At 37.1% G+C, this 23297-nt stretch overlaps 1 pseudogene; it reads left to right on the top strand.

Moving 5' to 3' along the window:
- The first annotated feature begins 278 nt into the window (after positions 1 to 278).
- The window catches only part of LOC103011311 (60S ribosomal protein L7a-like), a 69059-nt pseudogene continuing 46040 nt past the window's right edge, over positions 279 to 23297 (top strand).

Here is a 23297-nt window from a genome sequence, read left to right as displayed (position 1 = left end):
TGCAGGCTCTCACAGGGATCTGTAGAAAGCTTAACACGTTACGCCTTCATTTGGGAGGCAGGGTGAACTAGGATCTGACTCTCACCTTGGAACTCCTGCAAAAGAAAAAGGACTTAATAGCTCTTCGGAGAGTGATGCTATTTTGGGGTCGACCTACATACACTCCCTGGATACGTCCTAACAATGGATGAATGCCTGTAGGGTTCTCTCCTAGCTGATATGAACTGCGTAGTAGAGCAAGCCATCCTGACTTCTGTCCAAGAGCGCCACCTGGAGTCATGGAGGGAATGAAGCAGCAAGAAGCTGAAGATGCGTATTCAGAGCTCAGGAAAGAGTGGCAAAGGGCCACCTAGAACAAAGTCAAGAGAAAGGCGGGTGGGGGGGGGGGAGAGAGGTGGCCTGCAGAGAATGTCAGAAGAACTCAGAAAAGAAACCCTTGCAAAATATGTCAGGAAATTAGAGCTGAATGATGGTTAAAGTAAGAACTGTCCTTACCTTGAAAACAGCATCTAGAAAAGAGGGCAGGGAAGGAGTTGTTTGTGAGAGAAGTTTAGATGAATAAATAGAAAAGCCAACTATACCATTTTTAATCTTGAAGACATCCAGCCTGAAAAAGGCTGGTGTTAATATAAAGTCGTAAAAGTATGCTATTAAATCAAAATTCCTCGTGGTGATGAATATCTTGGGCTAAACATTCTAATTACTGAATTGTGTCTGTGAATAACAATTTAAAGTATCCCTAGAACAAATTTTATCTAAGAGTGGGCAGGAGAACCCTGGCAGTTACCACACTAGGTATATTTTAAAGGGGCAATGGGTGATCAAAGTAAATTTGCATTTTGGATACATCAGAAAGAGTTGTTCAGCCTCCAGTTACATAAGAAAATGTAAAACTTTTCTTAAAAAGCTAATTCAGTCCTCTAAACTGTCAAAATAAGGGGCTGTGTTCTTTTGACAAGGTTGCATTTGGTTTTATTTCTATTTCCTTTATTTCTTTTGGATTTATTGCCCAAATTCTGTGTCTTGACCAAAGCTGAGAGTGAGGGCAAACATCACTATCACAAAAATTCTGTTTCTAAGAATAAATATGAAATTTTAACAAACTTTTGTTATTATCACAACTTACCTTTTAAACATTTTAACAGTTAAGTATTTTTTTTTTAATTTTTTTTTTTTTTATAGCTACTTTATTTATTTATTTATTTATTTTTGGCTGTGTTGGGTCTTCGGTTCGTGCGAGGGCTTTCTCTGGTTACGGCAAGTGGGGGCCACTCTTCATCGCGGTGCGGGGACCGCTCTTCATCGCGGTGCGCGGGCCTTTCACTATCGTGGCCTCTCCCGTTGCGGGGCACAGGCTCCAGACGCGCAGGCTCAGCAGTTGTGGCTCACGGGCCCAGCTGCTCCGTGGCATGTGGGATCTTCCCAGACCAGGGCTCGAACCCGTGTCCCCTGCATTAGCAGGCAGATTCTCAACCACTGCGCCACCAGGGAAGCCCTAACAGTTAAGTATTGAAAGCTTAATGTTATAGCAAAGAACAGCAAGTTCCTCACTGTCATCTGCCAGGTTCCTGTTGTAGACACTGTAATGCACTTTTGAAATATTAGATGCTCATTTTCAGCTAAGGTCAGGGAGAAGCAAGGTTTTTTTTTTTTTCTTTCCTCCTTCCATGGTGAGATGCAGTCTCATTTAAGCAATCTGACAAGTTAAAACTTTATACACTGCTTGCAGAAGAGGCCGTCTGAATACGTTTCCAAACAGAATTAAGGCTGTCACTTTCAGTTGTTTGCTTTAAATTTCTTTTACATTTGCTCCACTTGCTGCTTTAAAAAATCACCTGAGTACTCAGTCATAGGTGTATAAATTTGGCAATGGTGCCATTTAATTGTTTATCAAGAAAACAAAATCATCTGGATTTTCATCTGCGTTTCTGCTTTCATTGCACACCCGTTAAATTTAACATCTTCCCTACAAAAGATATAGATGAGGTCTTTACAGTAGGTCTCATGAAAGAAGTGCACATATTTTGGAGATATATCAATATCATATTTCATCAGCAGCTACCAGCAGTTGAATGACTTCTTGTATAAGTGGGCATCAGTTGTTATTGAACTCTGCTGTGTTAGTATTGCTGTTTGCAAAGTAACATATTTAAGATTTCTATTGCTCAAGCAGTCTTTTCACACTGTAATAGCAGCTATTACATTTTGTTTGAACATTTTATGTAAATATGACAAGATACTTACAAAATGTTTTCCATGTCATTAGGTTTACTTAGGGCTAAGGAATATGAGGAAGATAGATTGGTTACCAGCTGGCTTACAAACAGTAGTTTTACTTTCTCTTTTGCTGTGATATAATTGTTTTATGAACACATAACTGCAGCATGTAAACAAAACAACATATATGCTTTTGATACTTGGATTTATCTTTATCATATTTATCTCATTGTGACAGGAAACTGATTTTCCATTCTATAAATATTTTTTCAATCATATTGCCATGTTGTTAGTTGAGTAACATCCTGAAATCTCTCATCAAGCAAGTAAACAGAAACTCAAGTTAATCGTAAATTGATGACACTTTCTACATAAAAATTCATTCTACATTTTATAATATCTGATGTGTTATAAGTTTAAATAGCACAGTTTATTATATAACTAATGTTAGGTAAGAATTTTTGTGCTACTGCAGTAATTTTAAGAAAATATCGTGGTAGCACAGGAACAAAAAATGCACTGCTGATGGAAAACTTTTGAGGGAGGAGATATTTTAATTTGGTCAAGAAGAATGAGTAAGAGTTTTCCAGACTAAAAGCTATAAAATGATTTGGCTCTGCCCTTCCTCCCTCTTTCCCTCCTTTTTTTTCCCTTCATTCTTTTTATAAACTGTACCACTGGTTTGGGTTTTCCAAAGTTTCCAGATGTCTATGAATAACTAGAGATTATTCCTTCATGATAGGAGTATGTGTTATGAATATCAGGCATAGTGTCTCAAAAAGAACATTGAGTATTCTCATTTCTTTTCATGGACTGTTTGTAAAAGAATCGATTTTAAAAAAATTTACTATACATGGTTATTTATATTTCACGATTAAAATGATCGTCTCTGGTGACTGTCAAATTGTGTCCAAATCCTGGTCTCACTACGTATCAGTTACGTGATCTTATACTATTTTCATTTTGTTAACAGTGGAAAATAATGGCATTTACTTGATAGAGTTATTGTGAAGCTAGCCCTCGTCCCTGCTGTCGTGAAGAAGCAGGAGGCCAAGAAGGTGGTAAATCCCCTGTTTGAGGAAAGGCCCAAGAATTTTGTCACTGGGCAGGACATCCAACCCAAAAGGCACTTCACCTATTTGTGAAATGGCCAAGCTGCATTGAACTGCGGTGGCAAAGGGCTGTCCTCTCTTAAGCGTTGAAAGTGCCTCCTGCAGTTAACCAGTTCACCCAGTTAACCAAGCCTTGGACAGCCAAACAGCTACACAGCTGCTAAAGCTGGCCCACAAGTACAGGTCAGACAGAAAGCAAGAGATTGTTGGCTCCACCTGAGAAAAAAGCTGCCAGCAAAGGGGATGTCCCCACTAAGAGGCCACCTGTTCTTCGAGCAGGGGTTAATACTGTCCCCACCTTGGTGGAGAACAAGAAGGCTCAGCTGGTAGTGACTGCACATGATGTGGATCCCGTTGGGCTGGTTATCTTCCTCCCTGTCCTGTATCTTAAAGTGGGCGCTTCCTACTGTGTTATCAAGGGCAAGGCCAGGCTGGGGCATCTCGTACACAGCAAGACCTATACCACCATCGCCTTCACACAAGTTAACTGAGAAGACAAAGGATCTCTGGCTAAGCAGGTGGAAGCTATCAGGACCAGTTACAGTGACAGATATGATGAGGTCCGCTGTCACTGGGGGAGGCAATGTCCTGGGTCTGAAATTGGTGGCTTGCGTTGCCAAGCTGGAAAAGGCAAAAGGCAAGGAACTGGCCACCAAACTGGGCTTAATGTATACTGTTGAGTTTTCTGTACATAAAATACAAATTCTCCTTCAACCTGTATTGATTGAGGAAAAAAAAAAAAAACTAGCATAGAGTATTTCCATTAACACGTATGGCTTACACATGTTAAAATAATCCATTGATTTCTTTTATAAATTTATCTATTTGTTTTTGGCTGCGCTGGGTCTTCGTTGCTACACGTGGGCTTTCTCTAGTTGCGGTGAGCGGGGCTACTCTTTGTTGCGGTGTGTGGGCTTCTCATTGCGGTGGCTTCTCGTTGCAGAGCACAGGTCTAGGTGCATGGGCTTCAGTAGTTGTGGCACAGGGCCTCAGTAGTTGTGGCTCGTGGGCTCTAGAGCGCAGGCTTAGTAGTTGTGGTGCACTGACTTAGTTGCTCCGTGGCATGTGGGATCTTCCCGGACCAGGGCTTGAACCCGTGTCCCTTGCATTGGCAGGCAGATTCTTAACCACTGTGCCACTAGGGAAGTCCCAAAAAATAATCCATTGATTTCTAACTTTTGTGTATAGGCTATTTTTGATACTCACTTCCCTGGTTCTTCATTTTAGATCAAGAATTATACCCTTCTCCGTTTTATCTTTCTCACATGTTCTTTTTTTTTTTTTTAAGACTTAAAAATAATAAATTTATTTATTTATTTAGTTTATTTTTGGTTGTGTTGGGTCTTCATTGCTGCACGTGGGCTTCCTCTAGTTGCAGAGAGCAGGGGCTACTCTTCGTTGCGGTGCGCAGGCTTCTCTTGTTGTGTTGGCTTCTCTTGTGGAGCACCGGCTCTAGGCGCACAGGCTTCTGTAGTTGTGGCTCGTGGGCTCTAGAGCGCAGGCTCAGTAGTTGTGGCGCACGGGCAGTAGTTGCTCCGTGACATGTGGGATCTCCCCGGACCAGGGCTCAAACCCGTGTCCCCTGCATTGGCAGGTGGATTCCTAACCGCCGTGCCTCTCACATATTCTTTACAAAAGCTTACACTGTGCTTTTCAATATCATTTCAAGAAAGTACTTATTTCTCAACAGTCATTCAGTATGCAGAGATGCAGTAGACTCTTGACTCTAAACCTGTAATTTGTCTGCATTTTAAAAATACTAGAGGCTAATATTTTTCCTTTCAATAAAACCAATGTCACCTTGTTTTTCTATAGAACCATTAAAAGGTCTCTATCAGCATCTTTACCAAAGGTGCTTCCCTGTCCTTGTAATTTGTGCTTCAAATACTTTGCTGACTGTGCGTTCACCCAGATGATATTTTGAGTCCCACTTATAGTAGATCTTTGTCCTTTACACTAGGTGTAAATCTGTTTTGCCCTTAAACGTAAAACATTTGGGAAATGTTAATCCCAAACACTCCTTGTCACTGTTCTCTTTCACACTTCCATTGCATTGTGCCTTTAGAAACGGGAAGAGTTGAATATGTGTGTGTGTGTGTGTGTGTGTGTGTATACATATATATATATGAATGTAGATAAATTAACTCTACAGGTTTTTAAGAAATTTATATTTAATGAGAAAGAGAAAGAAAGAGACAAAAAATTAATTCAAGAAGCTCATACCATTACATGTCATGCTGTAGAGCGGTGATAAATGCTATGGGGATATAGGAAGCAGAGAGGACAGTAAGTAGTGACAGAGAGTTGCTATTTTTCACTAGAACTGACAAAGTACTCCTCTCAGATGAAGTCACTTTTAAATAAAACCTTGATGAAAAGGAGGGAATAGCTGCGTGACTGTTGGAGGCTCCAGCATTCCGGGTAGAGGGAACAACAAGTACAAGTCCTTGAGGTAGGAGCATGATTAGGAGAGTGTTCAAAAAATACAAGGAGAATAATATGGCTGGAACTTAGTAACTAATAAAGATGATAGCAGTTTAAGTCTTAATGTCAGCCAGGTGGAGAAGGTGTGAGAGGCAGTTCTTCCTGAATGTATTGAATTGAGCACCTCTGCTTTTGACAAATGTGTGTGTGTATATAAAATAAGGGATCGAAATATGACACCCCAAAATATGCCCCTTATTTTGAGCTGAAGGCATTTGAAGTTCAACAGATGGGAAAGAAGCCTTCCCAGAGTTTCCCTTATCTGACTAAACCTTTGAGATATGAGGATTGCCATATATCCCCTCTCCTGGGAAGTTTCAAGACCACAATGAAGAGGAAAAGTTGGCACTGAAATGGACCAGCATAAACAGTACTCCATTAATTTCCCCCGTATGTTTGCCTTCCCACAGTTTGCCACATTGGAAGCCTAAAGTCTTTTCTTTTGTCTGTCACTTCTCTACACATTTATCATTAACATTCTAGATAAGCTAAATTTCTAACCATTCCTTTGAGTTAACTCATCACTGAGTTTCTCCTGCAAGGATGCACACTACACTCGATAGTAAACTCCATTTGTTTTTTCTCTTGTTAATCTGTCTTTTGTCAGTGTAATTCACAGGGCCCCAGCCAGAGAAACTAAGAAGGTGGAGGAAAAAGTTTTTTTTTCCTACTCTATATTTTTTGCCATCTTTAAATGAAAACCATAGATTGTTTAACCAATGTATGCATAATGTTTTTAAAGGTAATATACTATCCTAACAGTAATATGAAGGAAAAATAAATATAAAGTAACCTATAAAAGTATGCATTTCAATACAAAGGCACAACTATATGACACAGTAAAGCTGCTAGATGCTTGCCCTCATATGTAGAATTACTGTGACCCTTGCAGCTATGCCTGTAGTCTGTATTGGCAACTCAACACTACAGACACTTTGGGTTACGGCTTTGTGATTGCTCAAAAAAGTGAACAATGCTTGCTTGGCAAAGTTTTGATGAAAACACAGTCCTAACTTCACCTGATTTGCATAATTTTTGTCTTCTCTGAATGGGAAAGTAATTTACATTTAAAGTGGTGTTTGGGTCTAAGCCAGACAATAAAAAATACTGAAACATGAAGAGCAATTCTTTGTTGTGTGGTATTGTCTTTGAATTTCAGAACTCCTGCTCTCTTGCCTTACCAAATACAGTGTGTCACAGTCAGTGGGATACACAAAGCACTTCGAAAAATTTCCAAAATTCTCCCTTGCATCTTGAGAAAGATCTTAGTTTTAGTCTATTCTAAGTGTAATGGGAAACTGTTGTAGTCTTTTGAAGAAAAATGACATGATCAGATTTATATTTTAATAGAATCGTTCTGTTGATTAAATGTTAAGCTTTAGGACATGAGAATTAAAAATCACAAACAAATCGAATATTTTATATACTTCTTGTTAGTTTGTTTTGTTTTTCTTTTTATTTTACCCTCAGTATTTCAGAATAAGATATTTTAGGGAAAATACTGAATTCATTTAAAACAAAAACATTTTACCAGTTGTTCTGTTTATAATACCTAGTTATCAAGTTTAAACATTATTGTAGGGAACTTCAGTTTGACAAAGTTCAAGGATGGAGGCAATTGGGAAAACAGTCCAAAACTGCAGATTTGGAGTTGATATTTTTGAGTTCTAATAGTGTCTGTATTATTAACTGCTATGTGAAAGTGGGCAGCAGCTTCTCCACACTTATACATATAAACCTAAAATTGTGTTCTACCTCTTAATGACCCCACATTATAATTAACAGTGTATTTTGGGGGTAAGTAATTTCCTTTTTCATTGCAAGAAAATACATAATCCAGCAATGAACCAAAATAATGGGGATCATTTTGGCTTAAAAATGACTTTCTGTTTATCCTTCTCTCTCTGACTGCTTATATCTCCTGATAGAAGCTTTTCCACGCCATAATTCATCCTGACCAGGGTAGCCAGGAAGACTACTCAAATCAAAGAGATATGTGGTCCCAATGGAGACAGCACTTCTCTCTGAACCTAATATCATACTCGGTTGATTCAGAAAACGGTTGTTTAAGAGAGGTGTTTTTTCCTAGGCCCAATTCATCAAATATGTCAGAAAACTTTTCACACTAAAAACCTGTGCTTAGCAATAAATCACTCAATAGTATCTTAAGAGAGGAAAAGAAAAGCTGCATTAGTTGTTTCAACAGTTAAATCAGGAAGGACACACCAATTTAGGAATTTTAACAGTCAAATCTTATTTATGAACAATCTGCTAAGGTCACCATCAAGTTTATCATTAATGCTGTATATGAAAGCATTTGATTTGATGTTGATGTCCAAATATTAACATATAGTATGAAGATTAGTAAAAATGTGGGTCCAGGATCAAACAGCAATTGCATATATAGTGTTAAGGGATGTGTGGTATTTCATTTAAAAGGGGGGCCTTTGGAGGTTGGCTATCTAGGTTTAAATGTTAGCCCTACCACTAACCAGATGTGTTACCTCAAGCAAGTTATTTTTCTTTTCTAAACCTCAATTTCCCTATCTGTAAAGGGATTTCGAACTACATGTTTGTTGTGAGAACAAGATAACCCATGCACTTAAAATATATTTGGTGAACAGGAACTCATAGATAAAGATTTGGCACTACTGCTATAATTTAGAAGATTAGGTGTACTAGATATTTATGTTTCGCTTTAAGAAAGAGGAACAAAATTTTGACACAGGATGAGTGGGGATATATAAGTGTTTGCTACATGGTGCTGAAAAGATATATTTTTCCTGTTGTATAACTGTGATGCTTAAATAAGTTTTTCTTTCTGTTTTAAAGTGGAAGAGCTCACATCTGAACTTAAATTTCTTTCTGCAGAATAGGCAGCTTTTATTGTCACAGCAGGGATTAAGGACCAGATGTATTTGCTGACAGCACATAGATTCTTAAATACACTTGCATACATGGCTCCAGTTCATGCCCTTTTATGAATTTCCTAATATTTAAAGACAAAAAAACAATCGTCATTGTTAATTTGGTGGCAACAATTCTAAGAAAGTCCTAGAATGGAAATGAGAAGATAAGAAAAAATTACCATTAAAAGCAAAGGAAGTTAGAGTATGGAGATTATTTAGAAAACAGAAAACCTCTGCTTTCACTGAAGCCATTTAAACAAATTTACCCAAATTAGGGTATTTTACTAAGTAATACAAATAACTGCTTCCATTTTAAACTTCAATTTTAATAGACATCTTTGGTAGAACACATTAAAATTTCCATAGAAGGTAGAATAAAGAAAGAAGTTATAGACATTTCCTGGTAGGTGAGACAAAATCTTATTCTACATCTAAACATTAACAAATAGGCATTAAAGTTTTTCTTAAAAAAAGAGAGAGGTAGGGAAAAAGCTAAAATAATCCAAGATACTTTATTAAAGTTGACAAACTGTAAAGAAACACACAAAAGACAAGAACATTGCAGAATATTTATCATATCTTCAAAGATTTTAGTAATACTGTTTTCATGGTCCTTGAGAAACAAAGGCAAAGAAGATATGGCTCCTGGCTTTAAATTTAATGTGTTGGGAAACAAATGAAGAGTTACAAGAACATTGATGAGAATTAAACTGCAGGTATTTATACAGTGCTGAAAGACTAAAATTAATCAGCAAAGAGTTTGATGGGAAATAGGAACTAATGAAGGGATGAAGTGAGGGAAAGAAACATTTAAATTGAATTTTGAAGATGCACAGTAGTTACTCAGGATCCTTCAGGATACCTGGGTTTATAAGCAGAGAAAACAGAAAAAAAATATTTGCAAGTCTGCAGTGACACTTGGGAAGTTATAATAGTCTGAAATGAATAGAAGGTACATTCAATAGAGTGCAATGGCCAGAGGATGATAAAAAAGGAAAACATGAATATACCTGGCCTTCACATTTCTTACAAAGAGACATTAGAAGTCTAGTGCCACAATGCTTAAAACTGTTTTCCAGGGCAATGTTTTTCCACTTCCTGATGAAGTCTTCCCTTAAAGCATTTTACTAACCGCCCTTCCCACAGCATTGCTCAACCAAAACCCCATTAATAGAAGACAGCTTATTGCATTTTTTAAAGGTGAGTCAGCATGTAGTTCCTTGGGAGGGATATTTACTGCCTTCAATCACTTGAAAGTATAAAAAGCTGATAGATACTTCTTTACTGAAGTCCATTTTGATAGGCAAAGACATATAAAAGATGCTAGAGATGAGGACATTTCCAGCAAGAGAATGAAACAACTGTTGTGAGTAAGGAGAGGAAGTCTCACTTTTTCTGTTTGGTCTCTGGTGCTTATCGTGTTCCTCAGTAAAGCTGAGAAGAGAATCTGCCTTTTTATTTCTTTATTTTAGTTCATTCACACAGTTTTTCTGGAAAATTTAAGCTAAACCTTATTTATAAAGTTAAATGTCATCCAACATCATGGTAGAAAGACATACCAAAAAATAAAAATAAAGTAAAATTATATGTCAAAATAAATGGTGTTGTCTTTGCAGACTCATGTTAGCCTATGAATGCAGGAAAATCAAAACCTGCTATTACATTATTAGAACTATAAAAACACTAACTATTCATCCAGCTGAAGTTTGGGGGGAGGGGAGGACCAGAGGAGGATATGAGGACTAGAGTATTACTTTTTATGGTTGTTAACTCCTCTGTTTTATGTTATTTGTCCGTCAGGTGTTTAAGAAGTTATTGTGCTTCTGTTGTTCGATATCTATACTGTAACTTTTTGCTGTTTTTTTCTCTGAATGATGTTCTCATCTGTTAGTGCAGATAGAGTTGTCAGCAGCGATAGTAGCAGAAGGAATCACACCATGATGTTCTGGAAGCGTTTGTAAAGACAGAAGGGTCTGAGAGTCTCAGGAGGGCTGAGGACTCTCTCTTCAGTTACCATTTACCCAGACATGTACTTGGCAATATTGATTAGGTGCTTGCTATTTATCCCGTGACTTAATTTAGGCAAGGGTGTGCAAACCTGAATGAAACAGAGTCCAAAGCCCCAGCGGCGGCTCCACCACGAGTCAGTTCATGCGTACACCAAGGTTGCTAAGGCCACAGTTCTCCCCTCCTCTCCCTTGTTATTAGTGTTGGTAATTAATTTGAACAAGCCCCTCACCTCCACTTCAGAGTAAATGGGACGAAGGGAAGTACTGAATATGAAAGTGAAGGTGACATTAGGGTACTGCCAAACCAGATGAGTTCCCTATAAATTCATGTTTCTTTGAGAAAGATATTTACCTTTGGTGGTGTCATATTCAAGTGTTTCTATTGCTAAGAATCTAAAAATCAGTGTAGACCATGGTGCAGTACTAATGGCTTTAAAGCAAAGTTTTGAGATATCTAAAATCAGATGAAGGAGATCGGCTAGGATTGATAATTTTATTTGTCTGAAGATAACTGCTCTCTGTATATGCTCTGCCTTAAAATTAAGCCCACACATGTGCATATTATATTTTCCACAACATATAATATTAAAGTATTTCTTTTATATTTTGGAATGTAAAAATTAAGTGGGTATGCCACTTAATTTATATGCCACTTAAATTATATATGGTATGCCATATATAATTTAAGTGGCATATAAATTAATGCCACTTAATTTATATATGGTATGCCATATATAAATGTATTCCAAGGCAAAGTACATGCAATAGTGCATAAAATAAATGGGCTCCAAAAATTCTATTAATGTAAATATATGATCAGTATAGTCTTTAAATATAATATCTGATATTTCTTTAAGATATTTGAGGTAACTTGGCCTGCCTTGTGAAAATAATCCACTTGCAAAAACTATTCTATGTGTTACCAAATGTCAAATGTTTAAAAGGAAGTATCTGCCTAGTTTATTAAAAGTCAATTAAGTAAACTTATGCTTAACTTTCTATTAATACGTCAGTGAAGCTGCACTGCATAAGGGACAGAGGATTTTATCACCCTGGTAGAAGTGGGAACCTGAAAGCTATTGAGCACTATAGATTTCCCAATGTATCATAATTATAGAAACACCTGTGTTAAATAACTCTGAGTTGATCCACTCTAAAAATATAGAGTGCTTAATAGTCCTGAGAAGCAAACTCACTGCCAACAAGCCACAGGTGTTCACCACGGGAAGCCATAAAAAATGTGAAGATGAAGGATGTGATGACATTTCCCAACTCATAATATATATATCTGGAAATGAACTTATGCATCTATAATTGAGTTGGTTTTTAAAAATTGTTAATGTGGCATTTAGGTTATTTTTTAAAATATAAAGCCATAAAATTTCCAAAATGTGCCTAATATATTAGTTTATAAAATTGGATGCAAAGGGATAAAATCAAGCTAGAATCAAAGGTTTAATTTTAAAAACTTTTTTTCTTATTAGTGGTAGCACTTGAATTGCCTGTTTCCTATATTGAATCTAAAGTTTATGCAGATAAGTAATTATGTGAATGAATCTTCATTATAATAAAACACAGCTTTTTGAATTTTATTAATTCAAGTAACAGCCTTCAGATAGACTATTTGCTGCAATAAAAAATTATAATCATGTTTCACCTAAGATTTTGTTATTGTTCATATAAAAAGTTGTAACTACAGGGAGCCATGATCAAATTGCTCCATATTTCTTTAACATGTACACTAATATTTCTAGTTAATTCCATTCAGCATAAAAATAATACTTAATAATGCATTTTGCAAGCTTTATTAATGCCTTCCAGACATTCATGTTTGTTAACTGAACACATTTGATTATCCATGCTGATGGAAGACTACAGAAGCATGGATAACTAAAAATAGTAGGTAATTCAGAAAATGCTGTGCAGTCAAATGCACATACACAGAAACATATTCACACATGTTTGTTCAAATATATCTCCCCTTTGTCAGTCTTGTAAGTAAATGATCCAAAGTAGTTGATGAAGGAGAAGCGGTTTCTGCCAAAGTACATGCAGATAATAAAATATATGTGCCACCGTCTGACTAAACACAGAAAAAGAAGAATGTCTCTGTTTCTACCTCTAGAACCTAATCTATGAAATTATGATTCCGTGTAGGTAATCCAAACTTTCCTCTAGGTTGGTTCCATCTGAGGTGGTCCAGTTGTAATACCAGGGTGTTACCAGTCTACAGGGAAAAGTACGGGTTAAGGTTATAAACCAGTTTGACTGGTAGTTCTGACCAGTAGACCAGAGTCAGCACAGTGGACTATAAAGCAGAAAGAAATAATTCCAAATTCTGACATTTTTAAAGTACATTATTAAGGTTATTTGTTTAACTACATCAAAAAAATGCCAGTGGTGTAAATAAGATAGAAATTTACTTCTCTTTTGTGTTAAGCATGACGTGCTAGGAGTGGCAAGGTGATAGGTTTCTTTGCTCCATCAGGTCAGGTAGGCATCGGGGCTTCTTGTACTTTGTTGTTCAGGCCCCTACTGCCATTCATCTCGCAACATGACCAGAGGTGGTTCACCACAACCATGTCCACTTCTCACCATGGATGGGAGAAGAGGAAATGGAGGACCAGCAGTTTCTATTCAATGAAGGTGACCTGGGAGGAGCCAGTATCCTAGTTCCCAGAATTTAAACATGTGTTCCAGGCTGGCTGCAATGGAGGCTGTGAATATAATCTCCAACTAGGAGCTCATTTACTCAACTAAAATGTGGGAGTTCAAAGACTAAAGAAAGAAGAGAAAAATTAATATTTGAAGATAATTACAGTCTTTCCCAGAAGAGATAACAAAGAGAAAAGATTACAATAAATTATAATGAATAGCCAGGACATTTTTTACCCCAGAAATGGTTGAAATCAGGTCAAATTCTGAGGAAAGAAAATGAGACTACCCCTATTGATTGTAAGAAGCTCCCTATGGAAAGATTCTAAAAATGTTAAAAGGTCCCATCTTTCCTGTTGAAACAGTGACCATCATTATTTCTGATAATTGAGGCACTATATACTGAAAAAAATTGTTTGAATTTCATATTAAGTAGAAAGTCAGAGCTTAAAGGGATAGTAGTGTTCGTATTTTCCAGTGTTCTCCAAGATATGTTCCCTTGGATACTAATCCAATGAAATGGTTATTGGAAAATTTGTTTTCTTGTCAAATAGGTTTGGCAGACATTGACTACTGTATCTCCAATTAGACAGTTATAAAGTCGAAGCATATTAATAAATATTGTAACACATAGTAAAGAGAACTAGTTAAATGCCTTTATTCTAGATGCGTTAACCACATAATTTTTATCCAAGTAGCACTTATCAATGTATTTTGAAATAGCCTTTTGAAGAAACTGATTTAATCCAAACTCTTTATTTTACAAGATATTATAACAAATGAGGACAAAGCATTTATATACGTTAATGAGAACTAGATAAGTCAATTAACCTGACACCATGCAGTGAAGTCACAGATTTTAGCATGAACAATTTATTGATTTAATCCAGGTGCTCAGCGGACTATGGTTCATGGGCTAATTCTGGCCCATTGCCCATTTTTTAAAATAAAGTGTGATTGAACAGTTGTACTCATTCATTTATTTATTGTCTATGGCTCATTTCTCACTGCAACAGCAGAGTTGAGTAGTTGTGACAGAGATCGTATGGCCCACAAAGCCTCTAATATTCACTCTTGGGTTTTTTACAGAAAGAGTGTTTGTTGACCCCGGATGTAATTCATTCAGAAATATAAGTTAAATATGAGTCAGTATATCTCAAGTACCCTAGTATATCTTACTTTGAGTAGAAAAACAATTTGATATGGAATTGAATTAAGCTCAAGGAGAACTTTTGGAAGCAGTAATTATACTTCTCTCAACATAAGTGGTTTTTTTCACAAACATTATTGGTGAGCAATTCAGATGAATAAAATTTAAGATCTCTCAACTGAGTTTTATCTGTTACTTGAAACCACTAAACTCCATTGGTGCCATTGTATTAAGCATTGATGATGTGGAGATGAATGAGCCATAGTACCAGCTCTCGAGTAGCTCACTGTCCAGCAGAGAAGATAAAAAAGAAATCCGGGGCTTCCCTGGTGGCGCAGTGGTTGAGAGTCTGCCTGCCAATGCAGGGGACACGGGTTCGAGCCCTGGTCTGGGAAGATCCCACATGCCGCGGAGCAACTAGGCCCGTGAGCCACAACTACTGAGCCTGCGCGTCTGGAGCCTGTGCTCCGCAACAAGAGAGACTGCGATAGTGAAAGGCCCGCGCACCGCGATGAAGAGTGGCCCCCACTTGTCGCAACTAGAGAAAGCCCTCGCACAGAAACGAAGTCCCAACACAGGCCAAAAATAAATAAATAAATAAATTTATTAAAAAAAAAAAGAAATCCATCAAGTATTATATGATGACAAGATCTCTAATAATGTTCACCAAACTCTATCTAAGAAAGGGGTATGCCACATTATTTTAATGTAGTTTTCCCCCCTTTTCTCTAACAGTTACGTATCCATCAGGTACTGTTCCAATATACTAACCCATATAGTAATCACAACAACTTAAATATATTGCTTCTCAGTCTGAGAAGACACAGATCTAAGGGGAGGAAAAGTATTTTGCTCAGAGAGAACAGAATGTGCCAAGACACAGTACAATAGAGGTGCTGAAACAAGAGAAAGTGAGTAAAACTTCTTAAGTTTTCCTTTCAAATGTAGTATCAAGAAGGATAGGAAACAAGAGTGTATGAATCAATTCGGGAGAGCATCTTGTCTAAAAGATTTTATCACAATCAGAAGAAGGATAATAAAAAATGTCAAGTGTCAGATGGCAGATATTGATGTAAGATAAATTCAGAGACAATTCTTAATATCATTATTTTAGTTTAGTACATTTTTATTTTCTGGCATTAGATGTGGTGAGATCATACTGTGAAATTTCTGACTGGCTCCATGATGGTTTGAATTACTTCACAAAGCTCCACGTGATGGATAATTCCCTCAAACTATATAGTTTATGTACAAGCTGGCATTATTAAGAATAGTTTAAATAAAATAATGGTTTAGGAAATTATATTTTATACATGGACATGGACATTATGTGGATAGACTGGCATTGATAACATATCAAATTATCTTAAGGGGTTATCTAGTCTAATATCTTAATTTACTCAGAGTGTTTAGGCAAGATTTATAAAGCTACACAGCTAATTCCATCATTATGATTTCCAAAATATTAGAAAATCTTTATACCGCAGTGTACTGACTTATATTAGTTATAATACAAAGTTATGTTTTACTGAAATAGAGTATTCTTACATTTAAAATATTAATTCCATCTTAATTAACTACGTCTAAATTTATAGCTAGTACTTTTGAAAAGCATTGTTTGGAGTAAGACATTTTAAAATGCCATTGGTAAAGAATTCAACTTGTTAAAAATCTTAAAGGATGCATTTCAGTAGACATAGAGATAAATGTGTAATTTTGGAAGAACAGCCTCTCAAATTGTATAAAAATGAAATGAAAATAATTTCTGCCAGTCATAAAATTAAGCAAACATATTTAGTTACATAGTAAAGACAAGTTTGGCAAACTTACTAGAAAGTTTGCAAGTTTGGCAAATTTCCTTGCTAGAAAAGTAATCAAATATTGGGATCAATAAATATTTACATGGTACTTGGAAAACCAGAGGCAGTCTTTCTCCTGTACCTTAGACTGAGTACAACTAGACTAAAGAATAATGTCCAATTCTGAACTCTAAAATTAACTTAAGAAAAGATTCATGAGATAGGATTGAATAAATATGTAGTTACCCAATAAGAAATGTGGGAATATCCTTGAAAGAAAACCAAAGTAAATAACAGTGTTTAGTAATATTTATTTTAATGTTTATATATTATAACACTTGAGAGCAAATGAGAGATGAATCTGCAGCCTGAGGAATGTATGTTCTTGAAAAAGAATGCAAATAGTAAGCATGGGATTACTTTTAGTAAGATTAGTAAGAAGAAATATGGGATTAGTAAGAAGATTCACTTCCCAAACTCCTCTGTTGAAAAACTAGGATTGGTCATATCTGTCTGGGATAGTATCCTAGAGAGCCTGTGATTCTGGGATGGATAGAGAGGTAATGAATAGTGATGCAGTAAGCATAGTAATAAAACAAGACATCTGTCATTAGAAAGATCATCTCATACCTAAACTTTGTCATCAATAGATTGTAATGTTCTCAAGGGGGAAAAACATGAAACAAAACTATGTAATGTTCATCTTCCATTGTTCAGTGGTCAAAATAAGTATTTTAGAACCAGATTGCCTGAGTTCAGATCCCAACTCCCCATTTTATTAATTCTGTTACCTTGGGAGAGTCAATTAATGTCTCCATATCTCATTTTTAACATCTTTAAAATGGGGATAATATTGAAACCTGTCTTTTGATTTGCTATAACATTAACTTTTTCATAGAAGACTGTTTGACACAGATTAAGCCTTACAAGTAAGATATCTCTAATGGCATGTACATAATAGACAACTCTGTCAATGTTTTTTAAAAAAAATTTTATTTTATATTGGAGTACAGTTGATTAACAATGTTGTGTTAGTTTCAGGTGTATAGCAAAGTGATTCAGTTATACATGTATCTATTCTTTTTCAAATTATTTTCCCACTTAGGTTATTACAGAATATTGAGCAGAGTTCCCTGGGCTATACAGTAGGTCCTTGTTGGTTATTTTTTAAATATAGCAGTGTGTATGTGTCAATCCCAAACTCTCAATCTGTCCATCCCCCCACCCCACCATTCCCCCTTGGTAACCATAAGTTCATTTTCTAAGTCATGAGTCTGTTTCTGTTTTGTTAGTAAGTTCGTTTGTATAATTTTTTTTAGATTCTACATATAAGTGATATCATATATTTGTCTTTATCTGAATTACTTCACTTAGGATGATAATCTCCAGGTCCATCCATGTTGCTGCAAATGGCATTATTTAATTCTTTTAATGGCTGAGTAATATTCCACTGTATATATGTGCCACATCTTCTTTATCCAGTCTGTCAGTGGACATTTAGGTTGCTTCCATGTCATGGCTATTGTAAACAGTGCTGCAATGAATATTGGGGTGCATGTATCCTTTCAAACCATGTTTTTCACTGGATATATGCCCAGGAGTAGGATTGCTGGATCACATGGTAGCTCTGTTTTTACTTTCCTAAGGAACCTCCATGCTATACTCCATAGTGGCAGTACCAATTTACATTCCCACCAATGGGCTAGGAGGGTTCTTTTTTCTCCACATCCTCTCCAGCATTTATTGTTTGTAGATTTTTTTGTTGATGGCCATTCTGACTGGGGTGAGGTGATATCCCATTGTAGTTTTGACTTGCATTTCTCTAATAATTAACGATGTTGAACATCTTTTCATATGCTTCTTAGCCATCTGCCATTTGGAGAAATGTCTATGTAGGTCTTCTGCCCATTTTTTGATTGGGTTGTTTGGTTTTATGATACTGAGCCTCATCATCTGTTTGTAAATTTGAGAGACTAATCCATTGTCAGTCTCAATGTATGCAAATATTTTCTCCCATTCTGTGAGTTGTCTTTTTGTTTTGTTTACAGTTTCCTTTGCTGTGCAAAAGCTTTTGAGTTTAATTAGGTCCCATTTGTTTATTTATTTTTTATTTCCATTACTCTGGGAGATGGGTCCTCAGCAAAATACTTGTAATCCAAATCCAACAATACATTAAAAGGATCATACACCATGATCAAGTGGTATTTATCCTAGAGATGCAAGGATTTTTCAGTATCTCAAATCAATCAGTGTGATACACCACATTAACAAATTGAAGAACACAAACCATATGATCATCTCAATAGGTGCAGAAAAAGCTTTTGAGAAAATTCAATATCCATTTATGATAAAAACTCTCCAGAAAGTAGGCATAGAGGGAACTTACCTCAACATAATAAAGGTCATATATGGCAAACCTACAGCTAACATCATAATCAACAATGAAAAGGTGAAAGCATTGTCAGGAACAAGACAAGGATGTCCACTCTCACCACTTTTATTCAACATAGTTTTGGAAGTCCTGGCCATGGCAATCAGAGAAGAAAAAGAAATAAAAGGAATCCACACTGGAAAAGAAAAAGTAAAACTGTCACTGTTTGCAGATGACATGATACTATACATAGAAAATCCTAAAGATGCTACCAGAAAACTACTAGAGCTCATCAATGAATTTGGTAAAGTTGCAGGATACAAAATTAATACATGGAAGTCTGTTGCATTTCTGTACACTAAAAATGAAAGATTAGGGCTTCCCTGGTGGCGCAGTGGTTGAGAATCTGCTTGCCAATGCAGGGGACACGGGTTCGAGCCCTGGTCTGGGAAGATCCCACATGCCACAGAGCAACTGGGCCCGTGAGCCACAATTACTGAGCCTGCGCGTCTGGAGCCTGTGCTCCACAACAAGAGAGGCCGCGATGGTGAGAGGCCCGCGCACCGTGATGAAGAGTGGTCCCCACTTGCCGCAACTAGAGAAAGCCCTCACACAGAAACAAAGACTCAACACAGTCATAAATAAATAAATAAAAGAACGTGAATTTCTTTAAAAAAAAAAAAAAAGCTTCACTCTTCTCTGCTTCTTTAAAAAAAAAAAAATGAAAGATTAGAAAGAGAAATTAAACAACCCATTTACCATCACATCAAAAAGAATAAAATATCTAGGAATAAACCTACCTAAGGAGACAAAAGACCTATACTCTGAAAACTATATAAAACACTGATGAAAGAAGTCGAAGATGACACAGATGGAAAGATATATCATGTTCTTGGATTGGAAGAATAAATACTGTCAAAACAACTGTAGTATCCAAGACAATCTACAGATTAAATGCAATCCCTATCAAATCACCAATGGAATTTTTCACAGAACTGGAATGGAAAAATCTTAAAATTTGTGTGGAGATACAAAAGACCCCAAATAGCCAAAGCAATCTTGAGAAAGAAAAACGGAGCTGGAGGACTCAGGATCCCTGACTTCAGACTACACTACAAAGCTTCAGTCATCAAAACAATATGGTACTGGCACAAAAACAGAAATATAGATCAATGGAACAGGATAGAAAGCCAAGAAATAAACCCATGCACCTATGGTCAATTAATCTATGACAAAGGAGGCAAGACTATTCAATGGAGGAAAGACAGTCTCTTCAATAAATGGTGCTAGGAAAACTGGACAGCTACATGTAAAAAAAGGAAATAGGAACACTCTTTAACACCATACACCAAAAATAAACTCAAAATTTAGGTATTTAGGTATTTAGGATTAAATACCTAAATGTAAGACCGGATACTATAAAACTCTTAGAGGAAAACAAATTGAGAACGCTCTCTGGCATAAATGTCAATGTTTATTTAATAAACTGAATGATAGTATAAAAGAAGCAAGGTTCTTATCCTAAACTATATTCCAAAGACTTCAGTGCTGTTTATTTATGTACATATGTTCCTTGGTTATATTAATATTAAAACCCAGAAGATATTCTGAGTGAAAGTATAGACAAGAGTAAGGTAGGCACTTGCAAAATACATGGACTCTTTCAAGTTCTTATAGTAGCATTTATTGCCCTGAAATTTGGGGGTAGGGAGGTAAGAAAAGGAGGTCTTGAATCTGAATCTTAAACCAGCCTTTTACTCCGTATATATTATGGAATAAATAGCAAGAAAGTGTATCTTCTGTTGATATCTAGGCAATTTTCTCAAAATTTTGTTGTTTGCTCACCAACAAAGAGCAACTGGGTTGGAATGTGTGTAAGCCTGGAGACTCTTGGACCTTTAACATAAAAATTAAATAAGAAGAGAGCCTGATCAGACTCTTTCAGCCTTTCTTTCTGCAGAGAATCTCAAAGAGCAAGGCCAACTCCAAAAGTAAAGGTACCCACCTATCTCAACTTATCATTAAAAAAATCATGAATTGGAAAAAGAGATCCAGGAGATCCAAACACAGAGAAAATATAACATATCTCTGCTTAGTGATATTTAATTTTTTCTTCTTTCTCAAAAGTTCAACTGCCAAGACTGATGACCTTTTTTGTATACTCTTGGATATAAAACTGGACTTACCTGATTTTAAAAACCCAGCAGCTTTTCATTGATGGAAATACCGCCTGCAGAAATAGAATTCAGGGGACTTCCCTGGTGGTGCAGTGGTTAAGAATCTGCCTGCCAGTGCAGGGGACACGGGTTCGAGCCCTGGTCCGGGAAGATCCCACATGCCACAGAGCAACTAAGCCCATGTGCCACAACTACTGAGCCTGTGCTCTAGAGCCCACGAGCCACCACTACTGAGACCATGTGCCAAAACTACTGAAGCCTACGTACCTAGAACCCATGCTCCACAACCAGAGAAGCCACGGCAATGAGAAGCCTGCACACCGCAACGAAGAGTAGCCCCTGCTCGCCGGCACTAGAGAAAGCCCATGCGCAGCAACAAAGACCCAATGCAGCCAGGAATAAATAAATTTATAAAAAAAGAAGTAGAATTCAGGCTGTCCAGAATCCAAAGCCTCTTAAATGAATTGTGTACCTGAAAAATAGTTAAATGATTCACTCAGTTTTATAGTAATCCTTTGGTAATGTTCTGAAATTATTTGCAAAAGGTAGACAGGCAGGCAGGTAGCCAGAGAGAGTCTCCAGTAGTGTTAAAAGAAATCAAAATGTTTTAATAACCCTGCCATAAGGTGAGACTGGCAAAGCTTATCCCTTGAAAGATATGAAATTATCATTTACAGTTGGGTGCCTTCTTGGTATTTCAGTACAGTGAAGCTAGTCTCCAGCTAGTAGTACTGTTCTGTCTTTTGGAAAGTACAGGTGACCCTTGAGAAACACAGGTTTGAAGTGCGTGGGTCCAATTATATATGGATTTTTTTCCCAATAAATATGGTACCTGTATTTTCATTTTACAGATGTTTAAATTAACTAAATGTGAGGAAAAGTTTGTGCTCAATTAGAGATCACAATATGTGGAATCAAAAGAATTATGGTTTGACCATAATTCAAAAAGACACATGCACGCCAGTGTTCATTGCAGCACTGTTTACAATAGCCAGGTCATGGAAGCAACCTAAATGCCCATCGACAGACGAATAGATAAAGAAGATGTGGTACATATATACAATGGAATATTACTCAGCCATAAAAAGGGACGAAATTGGGTCATTTGTAGAGACGTGGATGGACCTAGAGACTGTCATACAGAGTGAAGTAAGTCAGAAAGGGAAAAACAAATACCGTATATTAACGCATATATGTGGAATCTAGAAAAATGGTGCAGATGAACCGGTTTGCAAGGCAGAAATAGAGACACAGATGTAGAGAACGAACGTATGGACATGAAAGGGGGTAAGCGGGGGGTTGTTGGTGGTGGTGGTGGGATGAATTGGGAGATTGGGATTGACATATATACACTAATGTGTATAAAATGGATAACTAATAAGAACCTGCTGTATAAAAATAAAAATAAAAAATATTATGGTTTGAGTCCTGATTCTGTCCAGACTGTTTCAGCTTCCTACCCTTGGGTGAATCATTTATCAACTCGTTTGTTTTTGAGGCAGAGATAGCAGTAGGTGGATTTTCCACTCTGTGAGGTTTCGCACCCCTAATCCCTGTGTTATTCAATGGTCAACTCTATTTTATCTTTTCATAACTGCAAAAATTATTTTGCTTTTAATCACATTAAAGGGGGGCTTCCCTGGTGGCGCAGTGGTTGAGAATCTGCCTGCCAGTGCGGGGGACGCGGGTTCGAGCCCTGGTCTGGGAGGATCCCACATGCCGCGGAGCAACTGGGCCCGTGAGCCACAACTACTGAGCCTGCGCGTCTGGAGCCTGTGCTCCGCAACGGGAGAGGCCGCAATAGTGGGAGGCCCGCGCACCGCGATGAAGAGTGGCCCCCGCACCGCGATGAAGAGTGGCCCCCGCTTGCCACAACTAGACAAAGCCCTCGCACAGAAACGAAGACCCAACACAGCCAAAACTAAATAAATAAATTTAATCACATTAAAGGAACTAATATCTAGATCTGTTGTCTGCTGGTGTCTTTCTGTCTATTACATTATCATAATTGTTTTTGCCAAACCACCATCTTCTATGATAGAGGGGGGAAAAATAAAGCTGCTGAAATTGGTTGTTTGGATTCTGTAATTCTAGGTGGAGTAGTCAAGGAATATTTGTGTCCTAAGACCCAAATGCATGCATGCCCTTATAAGGAAGTTCTTGCTGCTAAATAGTACTCCCATCTATATCTCAGCTTCCAAGTTCCCTGAATCAGTGGAACCAACCAATCCAAGCTCAACTAAGAGACTCTTGCCTTTTGTTCCTCTCCTCCTCTCATGTCCCTAGCACACTTCTTTACTTAGAACTAAGGACACAGTAACACTTTCATGCTTCTACAAGTCAGGCTCATTATGTCATTCAAATTTTCAGCAACTGTCCTGGAATGCATGCTAAAAGAGTGCAGAATTTATTTG

This window comes from Balaenoptera acutorostrata, chromosome 2 (assembly GCF_949987535.1).
Source record: "Balaenoptera acutorostrata chromosome 2, mBalAcu1.1, whole genome shotgun sequence".
NCBI classification, from domain to species: Eukaryota; Metazoa; Chordata; class Mammalia; order Artiodactyla; family Balaenopteridae; genus Balaenoptera; species Balaenoptera acutorostrata.
The sequence above is the reverse complement of the archived record's forward strand: the minus strand, read 5'-3'. Positions and strand labels throughout refer to the sequence as shown.